The sequence below is a fragment of the Passer domesticus genome, chromosome 2 (genome assembly GCF_036417665.1).
Source record: "Passer domesticus isolate bPasDom1 chromosome 2, bPasDom1.hap1, whole genome shotgun sequence".
In the NCBI taxonomy this organism is placed as follows: domain Eukaryota; kingdom Metazoa; phylum Chordata; class Aves; order Passeriformes; family Passeridae; genus Passer; species Passer domesticus.
Window position 1 is genome coordinate 20,326,791 of NC_087475.1, and position 19,634 is coordinate 20,346,424.

The following is a 19,634-nucleotide window of genomic DNA, read 5'->3' on the forward strand; positions in this document are numbered from 1 at the left end:
CCTCAAGAGAAGTTTGTGAACCTTAGCCTGGCTCCGTTTTAAAAAAGGCTTTCCTTGTGTCCAGCGTTTTTGCCAGTTAAGACATTAGAAAAACTTCCACAAACAAGGTGTGAAAGCAGAACAAATGAGCGTGGTCTTGCCCCAGCTGACATTTACTGAAAGATTGATGTGAGCTTCCTTTAGGGCAGAGCTGTCTTCCTGTGTATTCATAACGGGGAGAGAGAGAGAGAGATGGTGTTGGGTCTGTACTGGAGTTCTGTAGCTATTCCACCCTGCCAGGTCCCATTTAACTCTTTTCTCACTGGCTAACTCAGTTTACTGACATTGCTAGGGACCCCTTTAAATGTGGCATCATGGACTGTTTATGATTCTGTTTTCTAGATTTTAGTTTTCTTGAATGATGCACAGGCAGATCCAAGTGTCTCAGAAGTGAGGAGTGTTTTGGGGTACCTCAGATTTCCGATGATGAAGTCAAGTTTGATTTTTTTCAGAGGATGAGGGCACAGCTCAAAAAGCTTCTCAAAGTGAGTGGTTGTGACCTAAGTCTGAAGCAGCATATTTATGCAAAAAGCCATACTCCCATGTCACAGAGAGTGAGATTATCACTGTGCTCATCCTGGGGGTCTTGCTCCCTGTCAGGATTTGGGAGAGGGAATACCAGAAGTGAGACGTGGTCTGTCCAAAGCAGCAAGGTCTTCTGTTGTGTGAGGAACTAGAACAGACTGAAGCTCTGAAGTCATGCAAGCATTTTCTCTAGGGAAGTGTAAATGTCTGAAGTATATCAGGACTCTTTTAAATACATCTACTCAGAAGAAAATCTGACCATTTTGTTCTTAACTTTGCAAGTCATAGGCAGGATTTACGTAAGTATTGTTATCATTTACAGTGATAGTTATAATGTTTGAGTTAAATGTCCTCTAGCAATCAGTGAGGAGCTAAATTTATATCCTTGCCTGGTTTTGTGTGTCACACAGTGCTATATATTAAACCTATTTGTCAGGTGAGTGTTGATCCGAATGGAGCAAGTCTCTTGCTCAGAGCAGCACTGCTCAGGATAAAGTTGTGCCTTAGCTTGCAGAAATGCAATGTAATTGAATGCCAGTAGACATTGTTAGCTTGGCAGTAGCTCAAGCACTAGATTGCAGTGAGGCTTGGTTTCTTTTATACCAAGGTGATGTTAGAGCAGCACTTGATTTATCCTGAATTTACAGGACTGTGACAGACTATAATCTGGTTCTGGGCATTGGAATACTTCCCTGAAAAATAGGAGGAGTGTAGTTTACTTTTTGTAATCATACTGTTTATTTTTTTATGGCTAATAGAATATTGTTCATATATTCTGTATAATTCTGGGTATAGTGCTGTGAGAGCTGGGTAGTTGGTATTATATAGACTTAAGAATACTAGAAAGGCAAAAAGCCTGAGTCCAGTTTATGGAGAATGTAGAGCAGTATGGCAGATGTGTGAATGGGAAAATTTTCTGCTTTGTAGATTCAAGTAGCATGTATATATGTCCAAAGATGGCTTTGTTGTGTTTTTTTAAATAAGAAAATAAATCCTCTCATTCTGAAATTTCCTTTTGGAGACAGTAGGACTTTTTCTTACCATTTTTCTATTTTTCTTCTTATCTTTCTACCCATCCCCAATATTCATCTGCTTGGTTAAGTTATAAGGATATTCATTTTAATGCACAGGCCAGGTGGTAAGTCATGTGAATATGAATGCTTTACATGTGAAAATCTTCACACTGGTGCTTATTCATCTCCAGACACAGGAGGTTCCATGTTACTCAGCTGCTTGTTCTTCCAAAAGATTCAGCAGCACTTCTCTGTAAAAGTTCAGTGCTAGAAACAATAAATTTATATTCATCAGCTTCATTGTGCAAAACTGCACAGATACAGCAGTTAAAAGAATATGGTAGTACTGAGAAATTTGCTTCTTATTTTCTTAGCTGAGGCTGGGATTCAGACTTCATGTTCTGAGTGCCTTTCAATCTGGTGTATATATGATTAATGTTGGTGAGTCACTTCTGATGGGAATTTTCGCTTTTTCTCACATTGCAAGAGAGACTTTCTGCTCCTCCTACCACCAGTTCAGAAGCACTGTGGAAGACAGAAACAAGGAGATAATTTTTTATATTTTCAGTATTGGACTCTGTTAAAGGAACTGAAGAGATAACCAGTCCCTTTGGCATTTGCTGCACAGGTGTCTGCAAACCAATTAGGACAGCTGGGATTGGGATAAAGGTGTAAGTAGATTGTTATGCACTTGAGAAATGTTCTTACTGCTTATTTAAATTCAGAATTTAGGTGGGAAGACTGGTCTAGAAAAAATGGGAAAGAGTATTTGGGAAGGAAATTACTCTGTAGGTGCAGGAAGGCAAATCATGACCTGAATCCTTTCGGGTTTCAGGGTATGAATTGCTGGAGCTCTGGAGATCTGCTTATTCCCGTCAGAAGTAAATAAATGAGTTCTCCTGGGGGGAATATAATGCTTCATTAACACAGCTTAGCTCAAAAGCTCTATGTAGCCGACTGTAAAATAATGTAGGCATGTCTACAGAACTTTCCCTGTGATTTTAGAAAATGCTTTCCCTCTGTTTCTGTATGTGTGCCTCTGCATAAAGAATGCAGTACATAGGTTGATTGTGAGATTCAGTTACCACAAAATTCATCAAATAGGACAGAATGGCTTCTATATTGAGGAATTTTAAAGGGCTCCACCTGTATCTAGAGACCAGATATGTAGAAATGCTAAGTACATAAATGTACTGGAAGTCCTCAGTGGTATTTTACAGGGTTTAAACCAATTTAATAGCTGCTGATTGCAGCAGGGCTCAGGCAACTGACTCGCTTCTGGTTTAGACAGCCCTGCAAGACCTCTGTGTGTAATTTTAGTCCTCCCAGTAATGTCAGAATATGGTCTGATGCTTCAATGAGTATGCTTCAGCTAGAAGTTAAAGTCTACCTGACCTCACCACTGACACTGAGGACAGACATCTCGAGCTTGTGTCTTGTGGATTTTGTGTCCAAATTGTGTTTCGTGGAGATGAAGCTCTACTGTAGGACAGGGCAAGATCACTTGAGGCAAACCACTGGTACTGTAGACAACTGTATCAGATAATTCTTGTTGTTATGGTTGTGATGTTCACTACAAATAACATTACCAACTATTTGGTAACCTCTAGGAATTTATTCTTCTATCTTCTGCCTGCCTTTTGGACTTTGGTATTTCAAAACTGACTCAGCAGAAAGCATATGGCTACAGTGAGTATCAATGACAGTTATGGTGACATTAGTAATGGTGCTGTTAGTTTGGATTCACATTGTCGTTGGATATATAAGTTTAATTCATTCTGTTATGGATTCTGTCTTCTGCAGTAACATTCAATTTGTATTGTTAGCAGGTTGGAAAAGAAATTAACCCATAAGGAAAAGGAATTTTGTCTAATACATGCACTAACAACACTTCAGCAAGTGACTTCCATTAAAAAAAAAAAATTAAAAAAAATTGAACAATTAATCGTATCAGAGATTTCCCTTCTTTCCTCTCTGTTCCTCACAGCGTTTGGAGCTCTGTTTTCTTTCCAGAGGTATAATGACGTGCTCTGAGTGACTAAAAGAGCTTATTTCTGTCCTAGGCTTAGGGCATAAAGGATGAATGCTTTGGTAGTGCAGTGCTGGTCTGAATGAGCACTAGGGGAAAAAACTGAGCTTTATGAAGACAGAAAATGAAAATATTTTGTAATGTCTTCATTACTTGTAATATTTGTTTTCAGTATTTTCTGCAGTACTTTTTTATTTTCTGAAGAAACCTATAGCTTCCTAACACAAGTTTCTTTGCCCTGTTGGTTTTCATGACTCGTTATTCACTAAAAATCTATTACTACCAACAGAAGATGCTCAGGTCAAGCTCTTGGCTGCTATAAAATGCACACTAAATACTCTGTGAATTCTGGTGGGCATTTGCACTTACCCAGCAAGTAAGGATACTCTTGGGAGCCCTGCAGAGAATTGCTCAATATTCTCTAAGACTGCAGTCTCCAAATTCAGACAGTGCGTACAGCGTGGCTCTTGGAAAAGATTTTTTAATAAGTAAGACCAGAGAAAATGTTAGGAGTGGGTAAAGAAAAGCAGAACTTTGTGTGTGTGGGTGAGGAGGAGAGTGTTTCTCCTGTATTCTGGTATTATTTTTTCCTTTCTCTGTATGGTTTATTTCTCCTTTCCCATGCATCTCTTTCATGCAAGGTTTCAAGGAACCCTGTGTTGTACTCTAGAATAGTTTGTGGTTCAGGAAGAGACAGATTCCAGCAGCCTTACCTGGAATCAGCCAGTATAGGGTCACCTCTGCAGCTGGTCTGCACCATGGGCTGCAATCCTTGGATTTACAAGTCTTGGCACGAGCCTGATGAAGGTGGTCCAGCTGACTGTTCCCTGGTGGCACTGTAAGCTCGAGTTCCCCACAGAACTTGGAAAAATACACCTCTGCGATCACACACTGTGACTGTAACACCTACTGACTACTCTGACAGGAGCTTTCTAAATACCCTGTGTAGAGCACGTTTCTATTATTTTGAAGAGGGTTCAGAAAAATGACTTGGTACGCTGCCATCTCTGAATTCCCTTTTCTCCAGGCAATTTGAACCTATGTACCAACATATTTTCTTTTTTTTTTTCTTTCATGTTTACCTTTTCAAATCTGCATATCATCTGAATTGAGAAAGAAATACATCTTTCTGCCTTTTTTTTTATCACCCTGCAATATCCTAGATATTATACAAGGAACACTGAGAAAGGAATTATAAAAGGAAGATGGAATAGCAGATCTTATTTCGTAGTCCCTCTCAAAGCTTAGAACCAGGTCTGTTTTCATCTTGGCTGTTATTTCCTGGATTATGGATTATCATAATGAAAAATGGATTATGATACACAGTAAATGGTCAGTGTGCAACAGTTAAAAATAACTAAGTGATGCCATCTGCTGTTTTAAAGTCTTATTTAGCATTACATCTGACTGAATTGTTATCCTAAGAAGTGGAAACTGCCTACGCTGAGTATAATGTCAGACGTGTTACCTTGATGTGTGTCAAAGTTAGGCAATATAAATATTGATTGTGATTAAATATAGTAGACTATAGAATGTCAGAAGAAAATGTGATACTAGTGTCAATCCAAAACAGTTTCTTGGTGAACTTACTTTGCAAATAATTTGAGGGCTTTTTTTCCCAGGTTTTTTTTTTTTTTGTTTGTTTGTTTTTTTTTGTTTTTTTTTTTTAATTTCTCAGAGGAAGAAGAAGAATCTTGTGGAATAGAGGGGAGATTGGTGGCACACCAACCCATTAAAGTGTATGTTTATTAAAATGTATGTGTTATGTGGTGAAATTCTTCACATTACTTCTATATTTAGTACAAGTTCTCTACAGTGACTTTTAGATGCTTTATCTACAGCACTTCTGGGTGCTTTTATTTTAGGAAAGAGTTGACCGTGGTCTTCAAAGAAGTTGAAAACCACATTTCTGAAGACATGTTGCTCGAAGAGAAGTCACTCATTGTCTCAGATCATAACATTTAACAGTTAAATATCCATTCAACTAAGCTGAATTTGAAGTGGACCATGGACTACCATGCTCAGTATTGAAATGGTATCTCAGAGAATATCAAATACTTATTTCATGTATGTGTATGTGTTGGTTGCTTGGGGGTTTGACAGCAAGACTTAAGGATGTGTTTTGTTCACATGTAGTTTTGCCAGGTTGCAGTTCACAGGTTGGCATTTAATGAAACACTGGCACATGGCAGAGTGATCTGAACTGCAGTCAGCAGGGCTTAGCAGCTATAAAGGGCTGCAGAACCAGAGGGATCAGATTTTATTCTTTCTGCTTTTCTTCTTTGTTGCTTTTTGTAATGGTCTGTAAAGCACTGACCTAATCTCAGTTTCCTGTACTTTTTTTTCACCATAGTGAAAATCATCTGAGTTCTGTGAAGGTAACTATCACTATTGCACTGTTGTATCTTTATATCCTGAACAGATATACCTTGTTTAGTGAGGTGTAAGTAAAGTTATGTTTGGACATAAACTTATGTATAACCACAGTCTGATAATGAAATGTGTAATTTCTTGTGGATGTTGGAGCTTTTTTAGTTTATTATCATACTGCAGTGATGTGTATTTCTGCTTGTATTTTTAAAAGATAAACAATCTGTGCTTAGAGTTTTGCATAGTTTAATTTTAATAGCAAAACTTCTTCAATATATAAATATTAATTTCCAGATGTAGTACACTAGAACTGCTCTCCTATTGGAGCATTATAAATAATTTGGTTCCTCTCTCTGCTGTGGGAGCATATCTGTAAAATTCACAAATGACCAAACCAACAGCAAATTAATTCCACAGTTAATCCCTCAAAGTGTTTTGCTTTCCAGCTGCCTTTTTATTAAGGACACCTGCAAATCATGCTTTGACAGAGAGAAAGCTGTGCATGTATTTACATCTTTCTTGTAGCATGCCATACCTCTTTTAAACTTCTGTAAAATTCCATTGCATCCAAACTGTCCAGTCTGGAGCATTAAGAAATCATGAGATGGTTTGAAAAATATATAGATATATTTTTAAAAAATCTGTATTCAGTGACCCTTTTGATTTTTGTTTTCTAAACATTCACATTTCCAAACTGTCTCCACAACTCTGAGGGCTCAAACCTTGCTTTAAGAGGCAGCATAAAATGTGAAATTCAGATTTTTATGTAATTATGGTTTAAAAACTTTACTGCACTTCACAGAGTTTACTGTAAATTTCCAATAGTCCATCATCCAAAAGCTGTGACAGCATAGAATTATGATGCATTTACTTACATGCAAGTTTGCTGCTGTTAATGTAGTCCTAAGTGGGCATGAACTGTAAACTGTGAGTTAGGCTTTGTTTGGGATAGTTTCCAAAGGAGTGGGAAGGGAAATAGTACTTAGTTTAGATAATATAATCTATGAGTTCCTATTATATTTCCAGGGCAAATGCTGCTCTCATAATTAGAGCATCAGAAATGTTATGGTCTTGGCTGTAGAAAAAGCTACCTGAAGACAAGATGAGATTTCAAGGTCTTGTTGAAAGAAAGAAGGAAAAGACTTTATTCCTCATGAAAACTCAAGGAGCTCCTGAAATGATATTTTAAAGAAGTTCTAAAATGTACTCATTTGCTAATTAGCTCATCTTTCTCAGGGAATGATGACTGGCTGTTGGCAAAGTCTTTTTCTGGAAATGTCTAGGCTTTTGGGGAACACATCTTCCACCACACCAGTCTGTCTGTGTGGAAAACTGAACTGGTCTCTATCTGCAGGATAATGCAGTATCAGGGTGCCCAGAGTGCTTCTGATTCCATAAGCTGCTGTGGGCAGTGGAGTATGGATTAAAGGTGTGGATGATGGGAAGGAATGACCAAGATGTAGGGAAGATGGTAGAAACACAGAATTAAAGGAAAACCAGGCTGTCAAAATTGCAGTCTGCTCCCCAAGATTTTGTGCTGTGTGAATTTTTCACTATAGCAAAGTGCTTCATAAATTTAAAATGTAAACGCAGAGGATTTCTTTCTCTTATTCCCTGGTGTAATTTTTACTTTTATAACTCATGTTCTTTTCCAGCTGAGTGCTATTTCCAAGGAAGCCAATTCATGCATTTTAGAAGTGAGCAGTGCTTTGGGAACTCTGACTGAAAAAATACAAAACCCTTAGTGAAGTACCAACATGAAGACCTAGGAATGCAAGGAACCATGCACATGATCACTATTTACCTTCATTCCAGCCATTCCTGCTTACAGGAACAGAAACACTTCAATGACTTGTCTTTTTTTTTTTTTTTTTTTTGATGCTGAATTACCAGAGATGTCTGATTCTGAGTGTAAACTCCACGTTCTGAGAGGCCTCTCTCAGGCTTTGAAGTGCTCTCTGTCACGGGAGGGGGCTTGCTGTGAATGAACCTCAGGTCTGCCTGAAAGACATCACCATGTCTGACTTGCTGCAGTCTAACACACCTGTTGGGAAGATGGAGGAATACTCATCACAGAATTTTCATCTCTGAAACAGAAAAGGCCATTTGTTACAGACTATGAACTAGATGCCAAAATGCAATTTCTGTGGTAACTAGGAGCAAAAGTGTAGCAATAGTGTTGGGGGTGCTTATATGATGTGCTTGGCTGAATAAATAACTGATCAGGATCATGATGAAGAAGGCTGGGTCAATTTTTTTATTTTTCTTGTTTCTCTGTGAGTCTTATACCATATATACAATTCTTTTTCTGCAGCCTAAGATTTGAATGATAAATACCAGCTTATTAGGCAAGTTTGGTGCTTGTGGTGTAGGTTGGAAGTCTGGTGTAGGATTTTATTGATTTGGAAAGATTTGCTTTAGTTCCTTCAGCAATACCCTATTTTGTCACCTCAGGTTATTTCAATAGCGCGTGCTGTGAAAATTGGGTTGTATTGAGTCTCCCTGTATGATGGAGGAATTCAAATAAATATGGTGGTGTGACACCTTAGATCAAAGTTAGGATTCAGTTTGTACTTAAGAAGATTTGGGGTTAAAAATACAAAGTTACGTTCATAATGACTTGTCAGTTCAGAAAATAATTATTTCCACTCACTAGGCCAAGCAAGTATAAATTTTTTCTGCTTGTTAGAGAAACTCAGGCAGCTGTAATTTTTAAATGAAGTTAGATAGTCCACTGAGGAACAAGAATTCTTTTTCCAGGTAAGTAATTTTCTATTGTTTAATTTTCTTTCGCTTCTTGCTTGAATTACATCATAGAGTAAAACACTAGCATCTTTGCATTAAAAAAATATATCTAGTCACTCTTGTTGCCTTACTCTCTTAAAATGGATGTTGTAGAAAAGGGAAGATTTTCTGAGTGTGCTGGTTTTCTTTCCTTCCAAGCAATGTTACAAAATGCATCATCAGTTAGCAGTGTAAGCATGGTTACTTCTAAGGGCTGGGAGGAATCACCTTTGGCTGCAGCATTTAATTTGTCTGATTTTTGTGTGCTGTGCTTTATGAGAACCATTAACAATGGTCTTTGGAGAGTGTAAATACAAGAAACTGGGTACTTAAAAATCTTCAGAAAATGTCCCTTGAAGTGTGTGCATTGTAAGGTATTTCTTGATGTGGTTAGGCAGCTTCTGTCATTTGTTAAATTGCTGAGCCTTTAATTGTACTTTGTATCATCAGGTCTGGACTCCATCCAGCATTAATGTTCCCCACTTGTAATATTTTGGGGTTTTAGGGACTTGCATGCATTCTGTGGGAAATTGAGGCTAGAAGTTGACAATGACTTTGGTGATGTTCCTTGGGAAACAAGTTAGAGCTGATGCATACTGTGGAGTTAAGGAAGGGGGGCAGGAGAAAGGTAGGCACAACACAAAACCTGTTAAATTTAGGCTCACTTTCTCTTTTTCTAGTTGCACTGGTGTTTTCAAGCCCAATCTCTTTTGTCTTCTGTATAGTGTGTTGTGTTGACTATTTAGCTACTGGACAAATTTACAGCATGCTGGAGGACTGGGAATGGAGCAGTTAAAGAGCATGCTGGCTATGGCAGAAGTATTTATCAGAGAGGCAGGTCATGGTAGCTCAGTCTTTAGCAGCTTGGTGACTTCATCAGTTTTCACCTACAGTACTGTCTTTGTGTTGGCAATATCAAAACTTTGTGAGGAGAAGATAAAAAAATCAATTGAACTTTAGTCTCTCCACAGTACTTAGTTTCTAATGGCAAATTAATAGCAGCTAGTAAGAGCAGAGTGGAGTTAGTGTTCACAGACTTGGAGTTTGGTGGTGCTAAACATAATTTGTGATTCAGTATTGTCAATTAAAATGTGTCAGTCTATGATATGATCTCATGGTTGCATCATTACTTTATTATATTGGTGCAGTGTCTGCATGCAGTGTTAGCACTCTGCTTAGAAATTAAGAGTCTGTAACATCCCAGATCGTTGCGTGATAAAACTCCCTGCAGCAGCTCTTGCTGTCCCTGGGCTCTCTAGTTTCAGTCACTTCAAGTTTGTGAAGGTTCACTTGCAGAATGCAGTTTTACAAATTCCTGCTTACCCAGGATCTTGAGGGAAATGTAGAGTTCCCAAATGTGGGAACAGAACCTGTAAGAATCTATAAACTTGGCCACAGAGAGAAAATGACCACATCCACTAAAACATGAGATAATATCTCCCACACACTGAAAGAAAACAAAAAACAACATGCAGAATCAGACTGTGAGAAAGGATTATCTAGTAAGTTTAAAACAGCGTTGTATGTGTTTCTATTTTAAGATTATTTAACATAAATTGATGTTATCTGACTCTGCATGTCTCCAGTGAGGGAATGTCATCCTGAGTGCAGAGAACATGCACACTGACTTAGAAGAATAAACAACTCTTCTTTGCTATTTTTTCTGAAACGCAAAGACAGGAAAGAGGGAATGTGATTTCCCTTGCTACCTTTAACTCCTTCCCCAGGCCAAGCATGTGTCATAAGCTAGCAAGCAAGCAAAAAAGAATTTTATTAGAACAAATAAGAAAAGGATCAGCTAAAGCTCTGAAAACCTCTCAGATTCTGAAACCTCTTGCCACTTTGCATCACCAATACTCCTAATATTCAAGATTTTGCACTTTATGAAGGTCTGGAAACCTTCTGATGGTTCTTCTCAGTTAAGCCTTGAGATGAAATGGCCTTCTCTGGGAACTGAATGAGTGCGAATCTCCATGCTGAATTTCACAAGGTTGGGGGTGGATGGGAAACAGTCAAAACAACACTCTAGTTTTAGTAAGCACCATGGTTCCTACTTTTTCAGTTTTCTGTGTACCTGGCAAGGGCACCGAGGCTATTTTTGAACTGTCTAGACTATTCTTCTAAAAGGGATCTCTTCTTTTTCCTCTTCTGGTTATTGGTCATCAGGAAGAAGGGAGTTAGCATGTCTATTTGTGAATTTGCCCACACACTGAGCCCACATAAACATTTTACAAAGCATATTTATAGAACTGTTGTAAGAGCTTGTGTCCTCAAGAGCTATGCATTTATAAAACTGACTTGCATGTAGTTGAATCAGTGCAGAAGCATTACTACTAACATAAATTTTTGCATGGCATTTTCTATTTAATGTAAAATCTACTACCTCCCCCTACTCCCCTGGTTTAGATTAAAAAAGTTTATACATGGACACAAAGATAAAATGTGAATGTGCAGCCCAGTAATTTAAAGTTTACACTTCTGGTAATAGATTATTTGAATTTTTGATAATTCCAAAGATGGAATCTATTTCTCCACATTTGAAAAGTTTTGAGAGTCAGGTGAAGTCCCCAGTGACTAGAAAAAAGGAAACATCAGTCCTGTTTTTAGAAAGGGGAGAAAAGAAGACCTAGGGAACTACAGACTGCTGAGTCTGCTTCTCATACTGGGAAGATGATGGAGCAGATCCTCATGGAAGCATTGTTAAGGGACATACAAGACAAAGACATGATCTGAGACAGCCGGTGCAGCTTCATTAAGGGCAAATCATGCCTGACCAGCCTGATGGCCTTCTATGGTGAAGTGACTGCAGTGGTCAACATGGGAAAACTGTTTACTTAGATTTCCATATTGGCTTTGACATGGTCCCACACAACATCCTTATCTCCAGTTTGGAGACATGGATTTGAAGGGTGGACTAATACTCAATAAGAAATTGGCTGGATGGACAGAGAGTTGTGGTCAGTGGCTGTAGGTCCAAGTGGAGGCCGATGACAAATGGTGTCCCTCAGGATGCTCATGGCACTGGCACCCCTTAATATCTCTATCAGTGACATGGGCAGTGGGATCCATGCACCCTCAGCAAGTTTGCAGGTGACACCACAGCAGGACAGGATGCCATCCAGGAGGCCCTGGACAAACTTGAGGAGTTGGGCCCATGAGCACCTCATGAGGTTCAACAAGTCCAGGTCCAAGGTGCTGCTCCTGAGTCAGGGCGATCCCAGACATGAGCACAGACTGGGAGGGGAAGTCACTGAGAGCAGCCCTGCAGAGAAGGACTTGGGGGTTCCTGTGGGTGAAAAGCTGGATGTGAGGCAGAAGTGTTCACTTATGGCCCAGAAGGTCAGTGGTACTCTGCATCAAAACAAGAGTGGCCAGCGGGTCAAGGGAGACAATTCACCCCCTCTGCTCTGCCCTTGTGACACCTCACCTGGAGTGCTGCAGGCAGCAGAGTACTGGGGTCCTCAGCATAAGAAAGACACGGATGAGTTAGAGCAGGTCCTGGAGATGATCAGAGAGCTGCAGCAGCTCTCCTAGGAAGACAGGCTGAGAAAGCTGGGGTTGTTCAGCTTGGAGATGAGAAGATTCTGAGGAGACCTTATTGCAGCCTTCCAGTATGTGTTACTGCTTCTCTTTCTTTTGATAATGCTCTTCCCCACTGCTATTTTTTTAAATCCACCTTCTCTCCATAGAAAAGAATTTAGGAGGATTCTAGGTTTCTTATGTGAGGGTATATATGTGTTCATTGCTGTGAAAGATTGGTTGTGGAATGCAATAGCTTCTCACAAACTTCACCCTCTTGTAAGCTGAGACCATAATAGCTTTTCATTAAATGGGGTTGCTTCATCAAAGCTGACTGGTGTTGGAAGTTGCTGTGGATTGCTGCTTCCTGGGTACTTAGAAACCACTTGGAGTTGATTTTGTGCTAGCATGGAAAAATGAAACTAAAATAACAGTGATCGTCCAGTTTTGAACAGAGCAGGCAAGAACTGATTGATAATGTTGGCTGGGAACGTGACAAGTAAAACTCTTTCCTTCTCCCTGCCTCCCCCGCCCCCAGTCTTTGCCTCTCTCTTAGCTTGGCCAACTGTGCTGGCCAGTCCAGCCTCACGCTTCCTCTGCACGCCCGTCGGCTCAGCTGGGTCCAGCTGCTGGAGCTCTTCTTGTTCCTGCTCTGGTGGGGTGTGTACAGACACCAGGCTCTGCTCCGCTGCCTCTGCTGGTATCTCTGTCTGGCAGAGCTGGTGGTGCTTAGACAGGAAATGCAGCTCAGATGAGATGCTGGGCTAGTGTGACTCCGAGCAAGCCTGCTTCATGGCTTCCAAGATTGGTGTGTTTTACATAGAAACTCATGGTATGTCTTCATCCAGATGCAAAAAAAATGCTCTAAAATTTTATTCCTTGCAGCAGAGCCTGTTTATATTGCTCCTATAGTTATTGTTAATCATTTGGACAAGCCACTTGTATTAACCTGTTCCATGATAGTAATTCAAATGGCAACTAAACTTCAACAGTAATTGAAACATGAAAGAGCAGGGCATGACAAGAACAGCTAATAGTCCAATGAGAAAAGGGAATGTCCAGAAACATATTGCCCCCTTAAACATTCATAGATGTATTTCATATATATGTAGAATGTTAATAAAAATATAGGCATACATAGTTTAACAAAACCATGCTTTTGTAAAAATCATGTGACATGTGAGTCAATCTTTGGGGTGACAATTACAGGCAACTGAAATAGCAGATGTGCTAAAGTTTTAAAAATGGTATTATTTCTGGAGATAAGCTCCTGCTCATTTCTCAGAAGCAGCTGTTTTTCTGATGCTCTGGTGCTTATCTGTGTGGGTGTAGGAGAAAAATAGATCAATCAATATAGATGCATCTGACTGGTAAGTTTGTGTTGCATTTTGTTTCCAATGTATTCCTTCTGCAATTCCTTGTAAAAAACCCACAAACCTTATATATCATGCATAGTTTCACAGTGAATTTAATACTGCTGGAATCATGATTACTAAGGGCATTTGTAAAGTAATTTCCTCTCTGAACTCTGCAAGATTTGCAGGACAGAATTCAGAATGTCTTACATTCTTTGAGTTCATGTGTGAATAGGAGTCTACATCTTGATATTGCAAGTGACATCACAGCTTGATATAAATTGTATGTCGATATAATCATGGTGTTGTTTCGTCTTCTTTTCATCTTATCACATTTAACAAATACTAATAATACTTGATTATCTCAGGATTGCTTGTAGTCATTAATTTCTGAGTGCTACATGGCGCACGTGGTTGTTTTCAGCATAGATCAAGTTCTGCGCTCAGATAAGCAATGTTAATTTGTAACATTTTGATAGCTTAGTTCTGTAGAAAGCAGTGAGGGATTTTCATTTTTTAAGCTGTATTTTCATTTTAGTAAAGCAGAACAGCCCTTGCTTTGTGAGCCAGTGGTGCACTTAACAGATTTGCACTGTGGACTTGATGGGGATGGAGCTGGCACTTTCTTGTAAGAGGATTTATGCCAGGTGTGTGCTTGGGGGAGGACTATGGAGCTTCCAGAATATGGAGCAGAAAAAAACGAAAGGGCAAGTAATCCAAGCAAAATTTTTGGGCAGGCCAGACCTGACCTGTTGTGTAGCATGAGTTTCTGTGCTCCTACATGCAGTTAGAAACGTGGTCAAATCCATACACAGATGTCATGGTACATCCATAAGCTGTAGTCAGCCTTCTGTCTTCTACAGCAGCAAAATAAATTTGATTGGGAAAATTCTCTGTGGATTAAGACTGATATTTTAGGAACTAATATTGTAGTTATATCCTAACCATAGGTCAGAGCTGGATTCCTTCCTCTAAAAAGAAAGTATTGACTTATTTCACCATTGCTGTTCTGTGGTTCATCAGTAAATATTCAAGATCTTGCAGTCTCGTGGTGGTTTTCTACATCATAATGCTGACTTTATTATTAGAATGTGATTATATTGCACTTTGTTGATATACAAGTTTTTATTTTATTTTTTAAAATTTGTGATACCTTAATATGCTAATGGTACATGATATCTGCAAATTTTTTCTTTACTATGAAAATGTTGCTAAGGGAAGTGGGGGCTTTGTGGTTTGTTTTTTTGGGGGGGTGGGGTTTAGCAACTGCCTTTGGAGCAGATGAAGTAGAAGCTGTTTGAGCAATTGCAGTGCATCACCTTTAAGGAACAGTAGCTCCTCATATGAATGAAGAGAATGAAAATCCAAAGAACTAAAGGGGAAAAAAATCCTACTTTCTCAAGAGATTGATTTTCTTTGCTTTTTGGTACTGTTGAGATGGTTATGTGGGGAAATCTCTCCTAGTCTAAGCTTTCCTATGTTTCCTTGCCCTATCCTGGAGCAGTTTACTCCTCTGTATTGCTGTAAAACTTTTTGTTTAGGAACATAAAAACAAGAATACAACCCTCCCCCTCCCTAAAGAAACCGGAAAACCCAAACAAAAACCCTAAGGGTTTGTGCTATAGTGTGTGACTTATCGTGCTTTTTTTGGAAGGAGGAACTTGCTGTATCCTGGTACGTATTCAGAAGTAGCCCAGCTCCTAGGCTCAGACATTTGAGAGCTTTTTTCCCCCTCCTTCTATCAGGCCATATGTACTCAAACTTCCTGTCTTGGGAAATGAGTGTAAGTTTCTTTCTCTCCTTATGCCCTGGGGGTTTTCGTTGGGGTTTTGTTTCGTAGGTTGTTTTTTATCCAAAGGGAGCTGTCTAATCAGCTCCAGGAGTGGGATATGTAGGGTAAAAGGTCCATTTTGGTTTGTAGGTAAAGCAGAACTCAGAAGACAATATTATGAAATATTTGCTTGTTCTAAAGGACAGATTCACTTAATTATTTATAGGCAGACAGAGATAATGTTTTAAAGTTAAAAATCTGAAGTTATAAAAAAACGTATTTTAAAATCTGTTTCTGTAGTGAAGTTAGGTACTGCTCCATATTTTATAATTTCGGCATTTTAAAGTGTCACCTTGTTTATATATGAGTAAAACTTGGCTTGAAGATGTGTCCCTTTACAATAGCTTTTAGTAAAATATTTGAGGAAGCAGAGCTACTTGTACATTATCGTTCTAAACAAAAAGAATTCAGATTAAATAGGTGGAGTACTGAAAGGGAGATCAACTTTGCAACTACTGGTGCAGCAAAAATGGGTGATACAGCTCATAATGTAACATTTACCATAAAGCTGTAAATAATAGAGGAAGTATTTAAGGAAGTATTATAAATACATGCCTTGTGCTCAATGGCTGGCTCTGTCAGCTGGCTGTCACATTTAAAATGCTGTATTTGAAGAAATTTGTGTAATCTGGACAATTTTGTATAGGGATAAAAAAAAGCTGAAATCTGATATGCAACTGAAAAGTGGTGATGAATTTCTATGGTCAGTAACTTTTCAATCCAATCTGTTCACATCTGGGAAAGTGTTCTGGCATATGGCTTTGGTACTGCACAGATGTTTTTATGTTTAGGATGAGGATCCCTGGCTGATGTCAGACTGATCTTAGCTGGAGATTGACAGATCTTAGCTGGTGAATTAATGGGATGGAGTGCTTGCTTTGCTTTGTGTTTAAGCACACTGTAATGAGTTAGGCTCTACTCCATCACACCTTTTTTGGATGTAAATCTCACTGTTGTGGTTTGGGAACTTTAGTGCAAATGACAGCCCTTGTTTATTGCTCTGGTGTTCTCTAGTGTAGCCTGAAACCTGACAGTCAGGATGTCCCACGGTGGCCTTGAGCTGCTGCCTGCCCTGTTCTTCATTCTGTGCAAGATGTACAGATGCTCAGTGGTAATAAAAAGCAAATGGTATCCTGCACTTCCTTCAGGGCTGTTTCACTAGCATAGCAGCCTAAGCCCTTGTCATGTAAGTGCATGAGCCTGGATAAATCATGGGGTACCATAAAAATTCGGGATATGGTAAAAGATGAGCAGCACCAGAAGCATGAAAGAATGACTGAGCACAGAAAAACAAACCTCCTTAGAGTGCCTGCTCAAACACAAGGTGCAAAAGAGAGAGACTAGAAGAACAGAGGTATGGGAACAATCCAACAATCTCTTAAGTGCTGAAGTATATTGGCTGGTTTGAGAATTTTTGATAGGAAGGGCAGCCACCAATACCTATTCAGTGACTGCTTTTGGTGGGCAGAGCTGGAAGTGAGTGAAAACATCCCACAGTGCTCCTCCCTTAACTTCAGGGAGTGATTTTTGTTCACTTGGGGAACAGACTGGTTTGTGGTTCAAACCAGTGCTGGTGTGTCACTGCTCCCAGGAGTCAAGTGACCTTGTTTATAATGTGTAGCTGGGCCAGTATGCAGCTGTTTCCACTGTAAACTCACAGAAAGCTGGGTTCAGGCTATGCTTGTGCATATTGCTTTGCAATTAACTTTGTATGGACACACATGCCCTTCTCCCATAGCTGCCTCAGTGCTTCTTGCTGCTGTAGGCAGCACAAGTGCATTGTTCATTTTTGATTCATTTTTGCCATGTCAGAAAAACAAGTGTGTGGGTAGAAAGGAATGAAAGTGATGCTCATGGTGCTTATGGTAAGAAATGAACAATAGGGTGAAGTGGCTGGGTAATTTAGGTCTTGTTAGAGGAGCCAAAAATAATTTTCTGTGGAACCATTAATCCCGCATTCTACAACACACTTCAGAAAAATAATTACAAAACTAGAAAAGGTAAGTGTATCCAAGGTGGAAATTCTTTTGGAAGAGCAGAATTTGCATGTGTCCGTGAAGATAATCTGTGCAATACTATGGTGCTTTCTTTTCCAAATAACAATTAAAAATAATCATCCCATTGTGTATAACAGATTTGCTTGCGTTAAGTGTCCCTAAAACAAAAAAAAAATTAGGCATAAACATTTTTTTAAGCATCACATTCTAGCTAGAAATAGGATGGGGCTGCTAAGGAGGTAAGAAGGTGGGTAAGCCCTCCTTTATTGTGCAAGCATCCTGGCCTGGGTAGTGTCCTTGACCATGTAAGAACTTCCAGAACTTTGCTTCTCATTAGTATTGGCATGCTGCACAAAGGGGAGGAATATGTTTTCACTTCCTCATGAGATTTTCTTTGGTAGTGTGTGATTTTATCCTGTTTCTGACAGAGTTTTCTCTTCATGCTAACGGTTTCTTCTCTGCTCTCTGTAATTTTTTTTTTTTTTTTTTTTTTTTTTTTTTTTTTTGTGTGTGTGTGTGTGTGTGTTTAGATCTCTGTCCCATGGAGTAGAATTTCAGCCAGTGAGAAAAGACTTGTCCTCCCTGGTGACAGAGCAGGGGTTCCCCAGGAATGATTGAGAAGATGTAGTTGTGGAGAGAGGTTTTCTCTTCAGGTGTTGGGTAGGAAGCCTCTCTCTGCCGTTGGATTTCCTGACCTAGAGGTGTTGCAATGTGTGTTTTGTGACATTGTCCCCATTGCATGTGCCTTTCCCTTGATGGAAGGAATGAGAGAAGGGACATCTGACAGATGTGTAGGCATTTTGTTTAGTGCTGGAGGATGTAGTGGTGAATTAAGCTGAATGGAGTAACATTCTGTATAATGCAGAGAAAGAAGGGGGAAAAGGAAGAGAATAAAAAGAGGGTAAATGTATGGGGGTAAATCCAAGAATTTTAAGGATTTCTTAAGGATTTCTATTCTACAGGAGCAATCCTTGGAGTAAAAGGTTTACCAGGGATTTGTCAGCTTCTTGGAGAGCCTCTTCTAAAACAGTGCAAAAGTGCCAGAAGCCTGTCCTGTGGATGGAGGAGAGCTGTGTTGTGTGTGAGTGTTTTGGAGAAGTTCTGTGTCTTGGAGGAAGAGGAACCAGAGTGTGGTTTGACAGTTGCTACAGCAACTAAGGCTTTTTTAATGGAAGGCAAGGATAAGTGATGGTATAAAGTCTTGTGTAACTGACGTACCTTCCCCCGCTTCCTGCCAATTTTCCAGTATATTAAAACAATAAGTAATTTATGACTTTAGCTGAGAAATGGCTCTGTGTTTGCCCAGCTCAGACTCGTTTGCAAGACTGCATGATCTTAACAGAGACAACAGAAAAGAAATTATTTACATAACAGAAAGCAGGGATTCGGGCGTCTCTGAAAAGAATGCTTTTCAAGGGACAAATGCATCCCTTGTTCTGCCTGATGAAATTTTGTTTTATGTGGATGTCACTGGGACAAGTTTATCTCATAGCTTCCTTTCTTCTCATCCCCTCCCTTCCTCCTGACAGTGATTTTTTTTTTGCAAAGTTTTTAAAACTTTTTGGTTACTATGGAGTTCTTTTTAGTGTAGGAATGATGATGTATTATAGAGTAAATGAAAGATTATGCAGACCTGTGGCAGGAGGGGAATTCTGCTGGCTGTCTCTGCAGCAGTGTTACAGAAGCAGCCCTGGCATGGATGTGCTCCAGTAATTGCTGTCCACAGAGAGACTTTAACCCTCGCAGTTTTTTGGACCTCAGCTTATATCCAGGAGGAACCAGCATATCCAGGAGGAATGATACAAGAGTGGAAACCACACATCACATCCCAGAGTATAGAAACACTCGCTTTAGGATGCAAAAAAGTGCCTGTTGTCCGTTCACTAGTTTAAAATTACATATTTTAATTTAGTGGTGGTTTTGGTTTTATTACTGAAATTTAAGGGTATTTGACAGCTGAATTTCAGGGGAAGAGAGTTTGGATAATGCTCCTGTTCTTTGCAATGTCACTGGAAGTCTTAGGCTGCAGAGGGGCACTTTGCTTCCCCCTTGGGTTCTTTATGCAAGATCAGAGGTAAATCTTAGTTAAGGTTGCTGATTTTCACTGAAGAGTAGGTATTAAGGCATTGATATATTTGTAAATGAAACACAAATATGCACAGTTATAGAACC

The 19,634-nt window shown here is 39.4% G+C and overlaps 1 protein-coding gene across 3 annotated transcripts in view; it reads left to right on the forward strand.

Moving 5' to 3' along the window:
• The window catches only part of ARHGAP6 (Rho GTPase activating protein 6), a 309,409-nt gene that overhangs the window by 188,439 nt on the left and 101,336 nt on the right, over positions 1 to 19,634 (forward strand). Inside the window, exon 1 of one of the 3 annotated variants that reach the window (XM_064407715.1) lies at positions 2,098 to 2,248. The exons of the other annotated variants lie outside the window; for them this stretch is intronic. The gene's annotated coding sequence lies outside the window, so the exon portion shown is untranslated. Of the gene's footprint in view, positions 1 to 2,097; positions 2,249 to 19,634 lie in introns of those variants that run through there. 3 annotated transcript variants of the gene reach the window in all.